This window comes from Leguminivora glycinivorella, chromosome 1, assembly GCF_023078275.1.
Source record: "Leguminivora glycinivorella isolate SPB_JAAS2020 chromosome 1, LegGlyc_1.1, whole genome shotgun sequence".
Lineage (NCBI taxonomy): Eukaryota > Metazoa > Arthropoda > Insecta > Lepidoptera > Tortricidae > Leguminivora > Leguminivora glycinivorella.
In genome coordinates this window covers 29472432-29490564 of record NC_062971.1, presented here as the reverse complement: position 1 = coordinate 29490564, position 18133 = coordinate 29472432, and the positions used below count along the sequence as shown (strand labels likewise).

Sequence of the window (18133 nt, the reverse complement as noted above, 5' to 3'; positions counted from 1 at the left end):
AATTTTCTTCATCGTCTCCATGCCACCACACAGGAACAACCCTGTCGTCTCGCGGGACAATGCAATGTCGTCTCATTGGACGACGCTTGTCGTGTCACGGCACGACGCCATGTCGTCTAACGGGACGACACCTGTCGTCTCACGGGACGACGCTTGTTGTCTCACGGGACTACGCCATGTCATCTCACTGGACGACGTCATGTCGTCTCACGGGACGACGCCTGTCGTCTCACGGGACGACGTCTTTCGTCTCACGGGACGACGTTTGTTGTCTCACGAGACGACATCTGTCGTCTCACAGGACGACGTCTGTCGTCTCACAGGACAACGTCTATCGTCTTACGGGACGACATCTTTCGTCTCACGGGACGACGTCTGTCGTCTCACAGGACGACGTCTGTCGTCTCATGGGACGACGTCTGTCGTCTCACAGGACGACGTCTGTCGTCTCACGGGACGACGCCATGTCAGTCTCACGTGAGTGAGGCATATGTATCCGCGTATTTATGACGGTGCCTACAGGAGGTCACTGCGTCTCGTCGCTGGGCCAAAGGCACCGAGCGGAATATCACGAAGTTAGAAGTAATCATAATTTTTTCGATGTTTTAAATTTTTCGAACTTTTTAAGACTTGCTTTTGTAAACGTGTTGCTCGGCCGAGTTACAAAAGCGTACTGGGGAAAAAGCAGCCGAGCGCTGGTAACCGGGCGACACTAGTACTTGACTGGCGCGCCAGATGGCGCTACTAGTCGAGGAATTCACTCGATTAGGGCCGAGTTATGAAGGTGTTAATCTCATTAGTGGTTCAAGCGAAGGCACGGACACCTAAATATACTATTATATACTAATTCTAAGTTCTAACTAAAGTTAACTCTATACAATTAACTAGAGATGTAGAAGGTCTCTAAATGTCGAATTACAACCAAGAACTACACTAAATTTTAATATAAAAAGTACAAATAAAAAAAAAGTCTAAAATTACTTTAGAGGTGCAAATGACTAAATGTCACAACTAAAAATAAAATGTATATCTAATTCTCCTTAGAGATGTATATGGTCTCCATGAGTCAAAATCATATATTTAAAATATTCACTAAAAGAAAGGAAACAAACAACAACCGAACAAAGTGTCCTGATTTAATAAAAATTTGAATTAAAGTTACTAAGTTATAACAGCCCCAGTAAGCTTAAACAGACCGGTCTTCACAGACGGCACCCGTTCACGAGTATGACGCGTATCTCAGCCATCGCCTCCCTCAACCTTTATTCGGGAAGGTTACTTCTCCAAACTTTATGTACGTTGTAGGTACATGTACACTGCTTAATATTTATTTATTAATTCGTATGGCATCTACTGAGTCGCTTAAGATACTAATATTGATTACAATACTATATCTAAGTTTTTCACCCATTGGGCAGCGTTAGCATCAGGTGAGTGAAGATCTAGGGGACTATCCACACACAGGCGACGCATGTCTTAATACGCGGAACGGACGTCAGCGCCACGCCGCCCGAATGAAATTTAAAAACCGGCCAAGAGCGTGTCGGACCACGCTCAGTGTAGGGTTCCGTAATTTTCCGTATTTTTCTCAAAAACTACTGAACCTATCAAGTTCAAAATAATTTTCCTAGAATGTCTTTATAAAGTTCTACTTTTGTGATTTTTTTCATATTTTCTAAACATATGGTTCAGAAGTTAGAGGGGGGGGACGCACTTTTTTTTCCTTTAGGAGCGATTATTTCCGAAAATATTAATATTATCAAAAAATAATCTTAGTAAACCCTTATTCATTTTTAAATACCTATCCAACAATATATCACACGTAGGGGTAGGAATGAAAAAAAATATCAGCCCCCACTTTACATGTAGGGGGTACCATAATAAAACATTTTTTTCCATTTTTTATTTTTGCACTTTGTTGGCGTGATTGATATACATATGGGTACCAAATTTCAGCTTTCTAGTTCTAGTGCTAACGGTTACTGAGATTATCCGCGGACGGACGGACGGACGGACGGACGGACGGACGGACGGACGGACGGACGGACGGACGGACGGACGGACGGACGGACGGACAGACAGCCCTAGGCGACGCGAGGCGAGGTAGGTATGATGTTGATTATACTAAAGGTCAAGTTACTATCAATTATGCTAAAGAACAGCATCAAGCGGTACCTCTTACCAAGTTCAAGCATGTGACTGTTAAATAATGGTCTAGGAGAAAAACGAGTACATATAGCCTGTCAACCAAATTTTGGCAGTAGCAATGTACATCAAACTAAAGTATGGTATCCCTATGAAACGAATAAAAACCAGCAATGTACGTCGAACAGCCACAGATATTTTTTTTTCAAGGGGCTCGCTCCTTCCTTACGAATTAGATAATGTATTAAAAAGGGACGGATATGTGACAGTTATTTCTCTTTTTGGTAGGGTGGAGATTTCCACAGATAAGATACAAATGACACGCGAATTTCGTGCGAATTTCTACCGATTTTCAAAACTAGTGTTGCTAGCCCGCGATTTTTCAAATTTGCCGCCTTTTTCTAGTGACAAGATTTGGTTGACGGTCTATACTTACAATTCTACGTTACTTTTTAACCTCTCGCGGGGTCCAAGCCCACATACTAATATTAATTATTTCCAATAACATTGGAGCTTTTTTTTTGTAATATTGACTTCGGTTATCGCGATAGTTACTCATGAAATTAAAATTATTTCCAATAACATTGGAGGTTTTTTGTTTTTGTAATATTGTCTTCGGTTACCGCGATAGTTACTCATCACTTAATCATGAAATGAAACTATGGAAACGGATTAAATCGAGGGTGTCACCCGTTGACCACGAATGCTGTAACGTGTTCGAAATGTCGGGATGAATTGTGAATTCATTATATACGCAATTTAATCCGTTTTCATATTTTTTTTTTTTTTGTTTTGTTTGATTTGAATAAGAACTGAATGAATTGAACGGGCTATTATTGTATGGCTGGCTGCTAAAGAGTAATCTCAGACAGGTATAGTCAGAAATACTGTTGTAAATAGGACTAATGTAGCCCTGCGGCTACAAACTGCAAAGCAGTTTGTATGCAAGGACAAACTGCTATTAAATTAAATTAATTATTATTCGCCCTGCACCTAATTTGCTAGCGATTTGCCAGGCCCTGTTTTTAAATTCCCAAGGATACGGAAAATCAGTGACAATCTGTCAATGTGAGCCTTATCAGGGACATTTGGATTGCCTGCTCTGTGGGCCGGGCACGACAGGCACGTCCGCGCGGCACGTATTATTCGCAGTTTGCCAACTGCGGCACGTGGCGTCTGCATCGAGATTAAGACACGTTTTAACGTGCACCATTGTCCTCAGGTAGGTTTACCGGATCTTGCATATAATTTGATAAGAATACGAAAATGTTTTCGTAGTAAAATGACGAAAATGGAATCCTTGTTATCTGTCAGTCTAGCTTCCCGTCCGTTCATCTGACCGCCTGTCTTTTGAAGGTATTTCACACTGCATAAAAATAAGTATGTGGGTGAATCAACTTTTTCTTGCCTGTTATTACCATGGTTACGGTCCTCTGAGTCACGCTGGATTTATGCAAAATTATGCAACTTTAACTATGCAAATTTATATAAATAGACCCTATGCTATCCAGGACTCTTCATTCCGAGCACATTCTTCGAATTTGTGCGGTTCAGTAATATAATACAGCGTTGCTTGCTTGATTATGTTTAGTTATAATGTGTAGGAAAAAGTATGGAACGTAGACATTAAAACTAGACTTTAAAACTTAAAAACGACTAATTTAGGGACCGGCCACATCTAAGCGTCGCGTGTCTCGGGACGCGCAACGGACGTCTGCGCCACGCCGCCTGAATGTAATTCAAAAAACGTCTCCTCAGTACATTTTCTATAGGAAGGACGTAAGACGCGCCCCAGGTGGCGTGGCGGAGGCGTGGCGCGCGCCGCGCCGCTTGGCGGCGCGTCTTACATCCTTCCTGTACAAAATGTACTGAGGAGACGTTTTTTGAATTACATTCAGGCGGCGTGGCGCGGACGTCCGTTGCGCGCCCCGAGACACGCGACGCTTAAGTGGGAACGCTGGCTTAGACACGATATTATGTAGTGTACAGTTGTACAAATGTACACTCGCCTTTAGGGTAGGTAGTGCGCACTAATATACCTAATTCTAAACCCAGATAGATGGAAGTTGTATTAAGGCGCCGAGTGTAGAGCAAACTTTCTTGTGATCATTTAAGCATTTATAACGTACATAGCCGTAGCTAGTTCGAAACTCCAAACTAATTACTACTTCTAGTATTAATTACACGTAGGATAGGTAATTTCGTCACACTTCTCTATACTTCAGTATTTCTCTCTCTCTCTCTCGCTTTCTCCTAATTTAGTAATAATTTGGTGTAACTTTATGCCCGAAGTGATGCTCTTCGCGGTTATTTTATAGTACATACATATTTGAGTTCATATGTGTACATTTTTTCACCTTATTGCATAGAGTTAAGCTGAAGAAATGTACACATATTTATGAACTCGACTGTACCCAATACCAAGTTATCGGACATTCATAGAATGTCTCGAGGGACGAACGTTTTCCGTTTACTAGGATTGGAATTTTATGCTCAAAATGATTCAGATTACTTTAAACGGCTTTGATGGTTAGTGGTGCTCCTTTAAAATAAAGTTCTGAATTGTATTTACATAGTACACTCTAAAAAATGAAGGCCAACTAAGAGCAGTTTTCTCTTAGTTGACGTTAAGTTAATCACTACAATTACGATCTTATACAATTCAAATAAAGCTGATTACTAAAACAATAAAGGAATGTATGATTGAACTAATAACTTAGGTGTTTTGTTATTCCTAACCAATGAACACCTTGAATCAATTATTAACTTGTTAGGCAAAACTATGTAACATAGGTTGATTCAATCCTGAACTAGTTCATTAAAACAGATAAGTATGTTAATAGTTCTGAACATTTTTATAGTAAATTTGATTATTTTATCTTTGTTGATTAAAATAAGATTAGGTATTTGAAACAACTAAACATAGGTAGATTCAATCCTGATCGAATTCATTAAAACAGATAAGTATGTTAATGGTTTTAAACATTTTCATAGTTGATTTGATTATTTTGTCTGTTGGTTCAAATAAGATTAGGTATTTGAAACAACTAAACGTGTAGGTACATTCAATCCTGAACTAATTCATTAAAACAAATAAGTATGTTAATGGTTTTAAGCATTTTCATGCTTAATTTGATTATTTTGTCTTTGTTGATTCAAATAAGACTTGGTATTTGACATAAACTAAATCTAGGTTGCTTCAATTCTCAACTAATTCTTTAAGACAGATAAGTATGTCAATAGTTCTAGACATATAAAATTTTGAAACAACGAAGATACATTTCTCAATCCCATTATGATCAAATTGTTGTATCAATTACGAAATGAATTGAGTTCTACTAAGAATGAATTGTTAAATCTATTATCATAATAAACAAATTAAATAATTGGTAATCTGATCAATCAAGTGAATAGTAGGGGTAAGCGTTTGTACATCCGCCTTCCGCCCGCGCCCCTCCCGCAGCGCGTGCGAGTGTTGCCAACTCGGAATAAAATATACCAGATCTGGGATATTTTCACGGCTCTTTCATCGAAAATTTTTATTTAGCATTGGGCACATATTTTTACATATTTGGTCTAAGGCATCAACTTGAAAGCAACCATATTTGTCATCGCCATATGGTATTCAATTTTATTATGAATTTTCGTGTGTGGCGGACGTCGATGTAATATAACAATTTTCAAAATAAATGGAAGGGTGAGTTATTTACGGATTGCCATGCTGATCCTATTAAGCTAACCATGCTTTTCATATTTGATAGCCCATTATGAAAGTGTTGTCAGAATCGTTAAAGTTATTTAATAATCGCAATAACGCTTGCACACTGTTATCAAAAACGCTGCAGCGTAAGCATAGCCGGACTCGATATGGGTTCAGTTTTGTATTCTTCATGAGTATCCAAGTCAGGAACGGATCCACCCCTTCCCAGAAAAAATGCTATAATTGGCTCAGCTCAGACGCAGTGCCGGATAAAGCAGCGCAGAGCCTGTAGCAAGTTCTATCTAGAAGCCCTAAAGGGTGAAGCCACACTAGAGCAATTTCGGTTACGCTATATATATATACGCGTGATCACGTGACTCGGCGTGGCGCGTGAGGCTTCATCTTAAAGTGCAAGGATTTTAAGCATATAATTATATAGGTACATGTTAAGGCAGAAAATTCAAGCATTCCAAGGCTTAGATTGCTTTAGTATATTTATTTAATTTGTCCTAATTTGCGAGGAAATGAGGAGAAATAATCATTAAATTATGACTTATAATATACATACATACATACATACAATCACGCCTGTATCCCATGAAGGGGTAGCACATGAATCTACTCGTTTCAGTGCCACTCTTGGCAAATAAGGGATTGAAAGAAAACGAAACTGTGACATTGCAGTGACAGGTTGCCAGCCTCTCGCCTACGCCACAATTTAACCCATAGGTATCCCACAGTCGCCTTCTACGACACCCACGGGAAGAAAGGGGTTGTGAAATTCTTAACCCGTCACCACACGGGCAACATATAATATATTACTTACAATATATTGACACTGGGACTAATATATATTTTTATTGACTTATAATATAGTTTTCAGTACAGATGTTGCGTTTTTTACGCACTAGTGTGAAAAGTGATTCATTTCTTGTCAGGTCGAAACTTCGGAGGACCATCTGTACTGAAAAACGTCGTACCATACACGTGCGAAAAGGAAATTCGTAACTCGTGTTGATTTAGAACACTCCCTTCTGTTGTGTTTTAATTTATTGCCACTCGTTTCGAACTTCCACCTTTTCGCACTTGTATCGTAATGTACTATTACATAATTATGGTATGTATTGTAAAACGTTGTACGATACATGTACGAATAGAATAAGTATTATAGGTAATTCACTACTCCTGTCGATTTAAAAAACTCTCTTCGTTCGTGTTTTAATCACAACTCGTTTCAAATTTCCCATTTTTCGCACTTGTATCGTAATTTACTATTGATTACTTTACTATTGATTACTATCTATTAGTTAAAATAAAAATTCCATCAAATATATTGCTAAAAAACAACAGACTCGTAACCAAATAACAAAGGTGAATTTTACTGCACATTAGGTATCATTTGACGGCATTTCAATTTTAGATAGGTACTGAATTATTTTTAATCATTTATGAATTATTTTTAATCATTTATTTTAAGTACCTTTATGCCTTTAATTCGAGGTAGACTCATTTAAAAAAAAATGTTAACGTATTTTAGACATCTTCTATACATTAGCCTAGCGTTTTTCAAAATCGGAGTTGGCAACACTGACGCCGAAGTGATTTGTCAACGCGTCTTGTGTTAATTTTTTTGCGGTTATCTATCACATCACAGATCTAACAACTTACAAGTTCAATGGAGTAAGTGATCGAATCTTTAAAAACATGGGAGTTGGAGAACTTAATACGAAAATTCACCAGTAAGTACAATGTATTTTTTTCATTATTTAGTCAAGTTGCTAATGACACGAGGCCAATAGCTTGCTGGGCTGCGGCCCCGGCCGATAATGGATGCAATCTCGTAATAATACACATTTAAATTTCTTGTCTATAAAATACACATTTAAGTTGGCTCAATTTTCGTTGAACGTCCGGCATGTGCTGTTTGCGGCGCGAGCCGATTTAGACTTGGTATGGTAACTATAGTTCCGTCAAAATGAGAGAGACCGGAATTATTTTTGCCAGGGAGAGAATTGCGAGGGGATCTTTAGCCCGAGTCAAAATCGGGCGCAATCGCCCGTTTGAGTGAGTTTTGATAGTGATTCTGTTGTGTATTTTCTTATAGTTGGATAGTTTCTAACAAAGCGTTGCATATTTTCCAGCCCCGGAATCGGACGCTAATAAAACCATGTTCCGATGGTAATAGGCGACGCCCAGCGTGCCCGGGTGTTGAAATAAGTGCAAAACTGCTCTCCGCTCGCCTTTTGTCCACCAACGGTAAATTGTACATTCTTTAAAAACCTTGTCAAATTGTCACTTAGGTTATGTGTAATTCCAAATTAGCAGTAGGTCGTTTCACAGAACGCGTTGACGTTCGGAATTCGAATTCCGGGGCAATTCCCCTGTCCTACGGGCGATCCAAGTCTCACGGACGCCGTCTTTGGAATTTTACTTAAAGACTGGTATACACATTTCAGGGTTCACGCCGCGTCGCCTAATCCTCGCGCCGGTCGCCAGCATTCCCCGCTGTGTTCCGGTAACCTACAGGCGGCAAGCTGACGCTGCCGTCATCCACACGACACCATCTCTGAGGCGGCTGACGTGGCAGTCGTGGTGGTCTGAGGCGGCTGACGTAGCACGTTTGAGGTTAGACCTTTCCAATCACTCTTATCTACATCATCGAACCGGCATAATTATGGTTCTGGCACCCTCCGTGTTACTATACCTTTTATTTTAATATCCGCCGTACACCGTTTCTACCCGTAGTTTTAGCTCAAGAGTTCGCTGATCCACGTTTGTTCCCTTAAATAATTTAAAACCTTAGTCTCATGTTCAAGTGTAGCTAGCCCTCGGCTCTGTAAACTTAGTAAATTAGAGAGTAACTTCATAATATAAGGCAAGGCTCAGTGGAGTCCTTTGTAATAGATTAATTAACAGAGAAATAATTACCTTTTGCCCTTAAGAGTTGTTTCAATTTTAAATCTTGTCTGCTAGCATAATGGCCCCCCAATTATAGATATTGTAGCAATATTGAAAAATATTAACTTTGAGTTAAAAAAAGATGTAATACGGTTCCTCTAGGGCCAAATATTTTTCCACGCTGTTCATAATTTTGTAGTATGGTATGTGATATTAATTGTATCATTCATTTCCATTCCAGACCCTGATGGATTTTTCTGAGTTTAACATAAGCACAGACCTAATAGTTATAGAAACTTCAGAAAAGGAAAACTTGTCCTCGGAAAAGGAAAATGTGCCATCTGCAATTGCTGAGAAGAAAGCAGAGCCCAGTTATAATTCCAGGGTAAGCAGTTTCTAACAGACTTCTTTACCTAGAAGGAGGAGGTTCTGTATTTTATTGTAAAAAACATTATAAGAATTACAATTCAATAAATGAATACTGCATAGGCAGACCAACATACCAGAGAGAGATTTTATTCCAACCATTTTTGAAGTAACATACTCATCTTATCACAATAATATTTTTAATATAACTGCATTGTTAGGCAAGATACCGGGCTGGCCTAGCGAGTAGTGACTAAGTGACCGTCCCTACTAAGCCGCAGTTCTGGGTTCGAATCCCGGTAAGGACATTTATTTGTGTGATGAGCACAGGTATGTTCCTGAGAATCCTGAGTCATGGATGTTTTTTATTTATATAATTATTTGTTTATTAATTATATCGTTGTCTGAGTACCCACATCACAAGCCTTCTTGAGCTTACTGTGGGGTGGGACCCAGTCAATCTGTGTAAGAATGTCCTATTACATTAATTAATTTATTTATTATTATGATACATTATACTGTGAGTGTATAGGTTATGACTGTAATTAATTGTATTATAATTATATTAATTAAAGAGGCAAATGAAAAGTAAAGTTTCTAAATATTTTTCAGATTGTGGAAAAGTCATTGGACTCTGCATCACTATTTTGAAAATATTCTGCTCTCAAAAAACCACAAGGATATTCTTTGGTAAATATAATAACATTAACTAGCTAAGTCACTTTTTACTATGTAACTTTAAAATAATTATTATATGTATAACTGAATACTGCATTCGTTTCTTTTTACTTTTTGTTTTTAATTGTTTGTTTTATCATTCCAGCGGCTTAACGACTTCAAAAGCACATGAAATTTACTAGGACAATTTGTTTATAAATTTTCCATCAATGAAAATAAATCTTCAGGAACAGCTGAAATACAAAAAGTCGAACTTACTGCACTTACCAATTGTAAGTATATGATAAAATTGATAAAGCAGATGTTGTCTATGTTAAAATAGTTAGTTTCACCACACCGACTGGCAAAGGCTCTCTTTAGTCTTCAAAAACAGATAGCAAAACTGCATTTTGTCCACAAGAGTGCAAAGAAATTTCATACAAATTTTAACTGGATGTCTCAAGCTTGATAGATTTGATTTAGTTAGATGTTTTACAGTTAATATTTTGTTTGTGTCGGTGTAGTGTAAAATTTTGTATTTCACTCGGTGGCAAAGTTTGTTTAACCTTCGTGGCTCGCTTCAGTTGCCCCACTGTTCACTTACCCGCATTGATCTTTCCTTATATTATATCGTTTGTAATAATATTTTACTAACTAGTCCCATTTTTATAGCGCCCTATGAGGAAACAACGAATATAGCCGGATTTCTCACCATTCCATTTTTGCTGAACACTGCGGCAGTCCGCCAAAAGAAGAAGCGAGGTTCCGGTGCAAGTCAAAATTGGAAGCCCAGTAAAATGGAAGTAAGGGAAGGTTTCATAAAGCATATCCGCTCTAGTGTAGAAATTAGCCAGACCATCGAACTTCGCATAGCCACACTTCAAAAAATAGGATTGTCATGCCAGCCATACATAATTGTTGTGGGTGAGTCTCTTGAAAAAATCGAATCATTTCTAGTTGTTGTCAGCAGATCGATAATCTATGAAAGACAGTCCATTATGAACGCAGTAGATACGTGCTACAAAATATATAATACAATGAAAATATAATACATTGTACTTACTGGTGAACTCTGGTATTAAGACGATACAGGAGTGATCTATTCTCCATACAAACGCTCTCGACTATTTCCTCCCTGGTTTTTCAAGATACAGCAATGATTTTTTTCAAGACAGATTATAATAATTTTTATCTGTGTCGGACCGTTTTGATTTTTTGAGATTCTTATTTTTAAAGACGCTAGAGCCCATCGAAAATTTTCAAAAACGGTGTTATTGATTATGGCGTAAAAAAGGTGTGGTATTCAAAATTGGTAACAATTAGCCACAAAAACTGAACGGTCCGACACTGATTATTTCATTGTTATTCAGATTCTCAAATTTAGTTACGATTGACTTAATTTTGAAGGGGGAAACAGTCGAGAGCGGAACCTCGATTTTAAAGATTTTTTTCGCAATATTTTTTAACCGAGTTCTTAATGGACATTTTTTTTCGATAAATCTAGTTAATAACACTTGTATATTAAATTTGAATTCCCAAATTGAAAGGGGGCTCCTTTCCATTTTAGCATTTTCGCTCCTGTAGCGTCTTAAGTTCTCCAACTCCCATGTTTTTAAAATTTCGATTTCTTCCTCCATTGAACTTGTAAGTTGTTAGGTTAGCTGTGATGTGATAACCGCCGCAAGAAAAAAACTATTTATTCTAAGTAGGTAGTAGTAGTAGGTGCCAAGTATATTATGAATAAATGTCATTTTTTTATAACTTTTGTTTTATTTATGGCGTTATTCATAAACGCATCACCAGCCTGAATTAGATATGAATCGTTTTATGTTATCTGTCAAGTTAACGTATGTATTTGTAAATAGGTATAAAACATAATTTGTCTAATTCAGTCCCGTGGTGTTTTATGACAATTATCAATAAGGGGTTGTTGTCTTAGTAAATGAGACAAAGTAAGTCATAGTACAATTGAACATGAATGATAGTACTGAACAAGCTTCTCAGTTGAAATGTATAACAAAACAAAGATTCAAATTGAACAATATCATAGTTCACTCTCACAAAGTGTGTATATCGATGTAATCATGTCCTTAATTGAACTTATTTGGTTTTAATGGTTACTACAGTAATGCCTCATGTTAATATTGACCTACATCTTGGTTGAATCGATTAAACAATTCATGTTCAAATAGAAAAATATCTTAGTTCAGTCTCACAAGGTGCGTAAGTAGATGTAATCATGTTCTTAGTTGAACTTATTCGGATTAAATAGTTAATACAGTAATGCTTCATGTTAATATTGACAGATGTCTTAGTTGAATTGATTAAACAATTAATATTCAAATTGACCAATATCTTAGTTCAGACTCACAAGGTTCGTAAGTAGATGTAATCATGTTCTTAGTTGAATTTATTTAGGTCAAATAATTAATACAATCATTCTCCATGTTAATATTGAGCAACGTCATAGTTGAACTAACTGGTTTGCGTTAGTTGATACAGTTACGTATCATGATAATAATTATCAAGTGCTTAGTTGAACTTACTAAGGTAATTTAGTTCGCCTAATTATTTTTCATGTAATTATTGAACAAGATCTTAATTGTCTCAGTTACGTTGCAAAAGTAAGAGCAATCAAAATTACCTTATTCCATTTGTCTAAGATCTTATCAGGCTCGTATGGAATCAAGATGCTTGACTACGACGATCAAAATATTGATAGGAGCAAACAAATTTTTTTTAGAGTGTAGACGCTGTCAAAATCCATCATCAGACCTGTCGTCATGTATGGATCAGAGTGTTGTGCCCTAAAGGTGATGGATGAAAAGAGATTGCATGTAACAGAGATGAGAATGTTAAGATGGATGTGTGGCGTGACAAAGATGGATAAGATAAAGAATGAGTATATAAGAGGAAGCCTGAAAGTTGCACCGATAGTAGAAAAAGTAAGAGCGAATCGTCTGGCATGGTATGGGCATGCGATGCGAAGGGATGAAAGTCATGTGACGAGAAAGGCATTGCGAATGAGTGTGGAAGGAAGTAACGGAAGAGGAAAACCGAGGAAAAGGTGGATGGATTGCGTGAGAGATGATATGAAGCGAAAGCAAGTGAATGATGAGATGACGGATGATAGGGAGGTATGGAAGCGGAAGACATGCTGCGCCGACCCCAAATGAATGGGATAAGGGCAGGCGAATGATGAGTAGACGCTGTCAAACTCTACAACTACATAGATTTTTTTTTTTACAGGCGGACTAGCAAATTAAGTCATCATCCTCCTGGCGTTATCCTGGCATTTGCCACGGCTCATGGGAGCCTGGGGTCCGCTTTGACAATTAATCCCAAGATTTGGCGTAGGCACCAGTTTTTACGAAAGCGACTGCCATCTGACCTTCCAACCCGAAGGGTAAACTAGATCTTATTGGAATTAGTCCGGTTTCCTCACGATGTTTTCCTTCACTGAAAAGCGACTGGCAAATATCAAATGACATTTCGCACATAAATTCCGATAAACTCATTGGTGCCGGGGTTCGAACCCGCGACCTCCGGAACGAAAGTTGCACGTACTTACCGCTAGGCTACCAGCGCTTGGACTAGCAAATTAAGTAATTCCTTAAAAGGGGATAATCTAGAGCCTGTTTCAATAAGTTAAAAGGTTCTGAATGTTTTAACCCGGTATCGAAAGATTGCAGTCTACGCAACTAGATTACCAATATTTTACTTTGAAAGAAATATCCTGTATAATTTACTCTCTTCGATAATATGTAGCGAATTTTATCCACTATCCATCGGTTATAATCTAATTCGCGTTCTTAGATGAAACTAGATAATCTTAATTGAAATTATAAGCAAAGCTCGATTCGTAAGAACAAATAACTCAGCCGGATAAAACGTTTTTGTCTCTTGATTTATAAATTTTAATTTATAACGGAGATAAACTTGGCATTTCTATGACAGATGCTTTGTCTTAGCATTGGGAATTTAAAGATGTCAGTCTGTTTACTTATTGAAAAAGATGCTCGTATTAAAGGGACTACTTATACTGGATTAATTTTGGAAGAAAATCGCGGCACATTTTTAAACACAAATATAATTAAGTTTACACTTAGCAAACAATCCTTCCTTGCGTATTTGCTTTCCTTTAAACATTCACCTACGACATTCATATGAACTGTAATACATTACATTAGCTACCTATGTCAAAAATAACTCTACGCCAGTCGATCATGCGTGCGTAGCCGAATGCACAAACGCTCACGAAGCGCTCGTAGATATCTATCTCTATCGCTCTTGCGTATTGGCGCGACAGAGCCAGACTACCTTTCGCGGCGTTTCGTTTTCGTTTCGCGTCGTAGAATTGTCATTCGGCCACGGGGCCTGGGATTCTTGGCCCCGTAGCCGAATGGCATTTTTGCGAAAGGTAGTCTGGCTCTGTCGCGCCAATACACAAGAGCGATAGCGATAGACAGCTACGAAAGAGATATTTATTTCTGAATACCATTGAATATTCAATATAGTGTTAATTTTTGGCTTTTCAATCGCCGAAAAACATTTTTTTTTAAAACGCTCGGGCTATTCGCTTTGAATAGGCCATTCTGGCTTTGCTCGGTGTCCCAGTTGGCAAATAAAATAACGGCACAATTTAATTTCAGAACTAGAGGCTGACTGAACGAAACAAATGAATGCGGGCATAAATAACTTCAGTTGTGTACGATATTGTATCCGTGCCGTTTTTGTTGCGTTGTCGGGAAATATGGCTGTTAAATGGTTGTCCTACTGTTAGAATATTTTAATATGTAGTGATATTGTATGCAGACTATCATAAATACCTAAAGCTCTGTGAAATTATTTGTCTATTTTGAATTTTATAGGATATGCATACTACATACTAGCAAAAATTACATATTCGTATAGGAATTCGTAATAAGAATTCAAATGTCAAAGTCCATTTTCCTGAAAGACATTTTTACTACAATTTCATTTTATTTGTCGCGTTTTTCTATCAACACAACATAAAAACTAGAAGATCTTAGGAACGCGTCGCGTTACTCAATCAATCCATTCAGTCGAATAACCACATTGCGTAATTGTGATCACATCTCAACTTGATACCGTATGAAGTTGATCCGAGCGACCGAGTGGTATCGTTCCAAACGCTTACTGAAATCCGCGAGTTGATTACTCCAACAAGCCAAGCAAGCAAGCTTCATATCAGTAGACATAGCCGTGAGCGTCAGGACCCCTGGACCACTACAGATATTTAATGTTTAGTACATACTAAAATTTAGTATCTATTTGATACTATTTGGTACCTGAGTACATATATTTGGTACCTCCACTGATATCGAAAAATCGAGCGAATAAAGTGGCCAGACATTCTGACGTCAGGATGTCTGGACCATTTTTGGTTTACATAGTTCTAGACAACACTACTAATTGATATCTTAGTCAATATTTACTACCTATTTGATACCTGTCAATATATTTTTTTCAAATTTTTTTGGCGTACCAGAAAAAAGTTATGACGGAATTTAAAGTTGTGAGCCCGGCCGTGCCGTTGAAGTATGTAGCGCCTGTCAAAAGTATAGAGGCAAATCCGCCTGCCCTCCTGCGCGCGTCAACTTAAATAGGAATTTAGTTTTAGGCACTCGCACATCATCTCTACTGACTAGTGGCATTAATACAGTATGTAAACCAACGAAAACCATTTACTGAAGCCTGTTAATATTTAAGTTACACAGAGCAACTTTTAATATGGGACCAACACCCAAAACGCGAAATAAAAATTTACTCTCCCATAGGAAATACTTACTATAAAATAAAACTACCTATGAAACTGTCAGAAGATATTTTGTGATTTCGGGGTTGATCCCATAGTAAAAGTTTCTCAGTATCACCTGGACATTTAAGGGTTACAGTAAATGGTTTTCGTTAGTTTACATACTGTATAGTCGAAATATAAAAGTAATTAGTGTAACTAGTTTTCCATTTTCCTCCTGAGAGAACCTCCTACAGTCTCAATAACGTCTAATGTCTTGTCATGTCCCTGAGAGACATCTCCTGGCGGAGAAATTTGTAAATCAGTTTACCCCTGACAGCCGGTCATTTTTGCGACTGTTCAGCAGCTGTAGAGCTGTATGGCAGATTTGGCGGCATTGTGGTTGTAGGTATTGATAGTAGATGATTGATTTGATGTTTGTATTTATTCTTAATTCATAATTGACACTAATCGATGCAAAAAACAAATGTTACCGAAAGCAGGGGTTTATTTATATGATAAACCCCTATAACGGAGCTCGTGGACCATAGACTGGTCCACATCATCAAAATACATCCTATATACCAATATTACCAATGACGCTGTTAATTATAACAGTTTATGCTATTCCCCCCCTAGAATTTGCCCAACTGTTGCCACGTGTTTAGGTCTCTCAGGAGGAAAATGGAAAACTAGTGTAATTACACTAATTACTTTTTCCTCTCACTAGCTCGGAAACACGTGTTTTGTCCTTTAATACCAGCGGGTAAAAACGCATTTTATCCACTAGTGGGTAAAGTAATTTGACCTTGAAGAAAGTCAAATCAACTGCTTTAAAATTGATAGAAGTAGGTGAATCTAGTAATAAAGATGATTTACCACCTGTGGAACTACTGGAAGCAGTGATAAACGCATTTTTTGCGTTGTAGTTTCCTCGCTATAGTGAGGGGAAAAGTTTTGTGTTACACTCGGGTGCAAATGTATTTTACTTCTCGTGTGTTAAAAAACTCGCAAGTTCAGGATTCTATTCTCGAACCACTCGCTTCGCTCGTGGTTCAACTATAAAATCCTTTCACTTACTCGTTTTTCAATTCCACACTCGGCGTTAAAATACAACTTTGTCCCCTTGTATAACAAATAACTATTATATTTCGACTATATTAATGCCACTAGTCAGTAGTAGAGATAGAATAGAATAGAATAGAATAGAAACACTTTATTGACAAACTGTGTACAAAAGATAGCATGTATATATAATGTATATAGTATAGTCCCAACAGTTACCCGACATGGGCGTGCAATGTATAACTTATATCTACTTATTATCTATATTACTCGTAACTTTTATTATCTATCATGCAAATTATGATGATGATGAGATGATGTGCGAGTGCCTAAAACTAAATTCCTATTTAAGTTGACGCGAGGAGGGCAGCATCGATTTAAACTTCTCTAGATACACTATCACCTACAAATTCGGCACTCAAAAGTGTCCGATCGCTTAGTTGCAAATGTGTGCGTCCAGTTGACAAACGAAAACTTCGCAATGTAGTAAAAACTACTTTCATTTTTTTACAAAAACAACGTTATTTCTTAGTACTTAAAGTTCAATTTCAAATGCAAGCAATTGGCGGTTATGACATTAATGAATGTGATCATCGCGAAAGCCATAAAATTTTATTACCGCAGATCGCAGGTGTGCATATTTTTAAAAAAATCTACGTCTTATTGCAACCAACTTAAGTTTAATTTCGTTTGCGCTGCAACAATCTAAACGCCATTTTTACATTGGGAACGAGGATGGACAGAGGCATCATGGGAGTCGCGCTATGAGATGAAAGGCGAGAATGAGGAAATTTGCGGTATTTTTGCGAAAAACTGTTTTAAAAAATCCTATTAGATAGAAAATTTCTTAAGGAACAAAACGTTTGGTATAACATTTTTCGAGATGTTGCGTATTTTAAGCGAAAAAAAATGAGTTTTTACTGTACGATATTTTTATTGATATTATCTCAAACAAAAAAATATATATAAGGTACGGCGGGACAATTTGGACTGGGGGACAATTGCAACTGAACTGATTAATATCTCCACGTTTTGCAATGTTTGCATTATTAAATAGAGTCAACTGAGGTATATATATATATATATATATATATATATATATATATATATATATATATATATATATATATATATATATGGGTGAATCAACTTTTTCTTGTTTGTTATTGCCATGTTACGGTCCCCTGGGTCACCCTGGTTTTATGCAAAATTATGGTACTTAAACTATGCAAACCTGCAATCCTGCATGTAGAGTAGTAGTGGCAAATTAAATAAAGGGGTTGGTGGCACCAGAAAACTGCATGTTTGCATAGTTTAAATAGCATTATTTTGCATATAATCAGGGTGACCCAGGGGACCGTAACCATAGCAATAACAAACAAGAAAAAGTTGATTCACTCATATATATATATATATATATATATATATATATGTGTGTGTGTGTGTGTAGGTATGTATATATATAACATATGTGTGTGTGTGTGTGTGTGTGCGTGTAGTGAGTGTATGTGTAGCGATTATGTGAAGGTAAACAGTTGAGGGAT

General features: G+C 37.4%; 1 long non-coding RNA gene across 1 annotated transcript; it reads left to right on the top strand.

Annotated features, from left to right (window-relative positions):
* Positions 1-7346: 7346 nt before the first annotated feature.
* LOC125227530 lies at positions 7347-10820 on the top strand. The gene is made up of 7 exons (XR_007177190.1): positions 7347-7584; positions 7987-8101; positions 8302-8470; positions 8985-9128; positions 9722-9799; positions 9933-10059; positions 10439-10820. It is a non-coding gene; the product is annotated as an uncharacterized LOC125227530 (long non-coding RNA).
* The last annotated feature ends 7313 nt before the right edge of the window (positions 10821-18133 follow it).